At 34.1% G+C, this 813-nt stretch overlaps 1 pseudogene; it reads right to left on the reverse strand.

Annotated features, from left to right (window-relative positions):
* Positions 1-489: 489 nt before the first annotated feature.
* LOC129690263 (small nucleolar RNA SNORA17) lies at positions 490-577 on the reverse strand (annotated as a pseudogene).
* Between the last annotated feature and the right edge of the window lie 236 nt (positions 578-813).

The raw sequence follows: 813 nt of genomic DNA on the forward strand, positions 1-813 counted from the left end.
CCTTACTCCCAGTAAGATTTCAGAGATGAACTTAGGGGGTCATTAGATTTATTTGCTCCTTTTCCAAGAGCAGCCTAAGGGAACGTCATCTTTCCTTGTTTTTGCTATTAATGTAGCTCTTTTAACCAGCTTATTGATGACAAGTTGCTGAGTCTGGCTGACTTGGGCAAGTAGAGTTTGGTATCATAATTTTTAAATATTTCCATACATGTATATAATGTACTTTCATCAGATTATCTTTTCTTATGTTTCATCCTCCTTTTTTTTTTTTTTAATCTTTTAGAAAACCATCTTTGGGTTTCATTTTTTTCCATCATTTTCTACTTTTATATAATTTATCATTACTAAAATAGTTATCATTTCCTTCCTTCTGACCTTGGATTTAGTTGTTGTTGTTTTTTTTTTTTTTCTCACTCCTATTTAAGAATAGATTATCAATCCAAGACCTTTTGATTACTCATTTATACAAGATTTCCCTGTATAGTCCAGAGTGGCCTCAAACTTGCAGTTCTCCTCTCTGCCACCGACTGAGACACCGTGTCACAGCAGCTGCAGCTGCAATGCACGTGGGGACAGGTTTGTTGCTTTTTTATACCTTTACATCTTCCCTTTAACCCTGTTTTCAGAGCGTCTCATATGTTGTGTGGTGTATTTCGCGTGACTCACCTATCCATTTTCTCATGTGGCGATTTTTTTTTTTTTATTTTTTGATGGTTCAGGTATTTTATTCAATGACCACAAGTTTTGTTTGTTTGTTTATTATCTTCCATTAATATTTGTGTTATTTTTACATTCATCACAATGTGGTTAGGA

The sequence above is a fragment of the Psammomys obesus genome, unplaced genomic scaffold (genome assembly GCF_907164565.1).
Source record: "Psammomys obesus unplaced genomic scaffold, mPsaObe1.curated_primary_1811, whole genome shotgun sequence".
Taxonomy (NCBI): domain Eukaryota; kingdom Metazoa; phylum Chordata; class Mammalia; order Rodentia; family Muridae; genus Psammomys; species Psammomys obesus.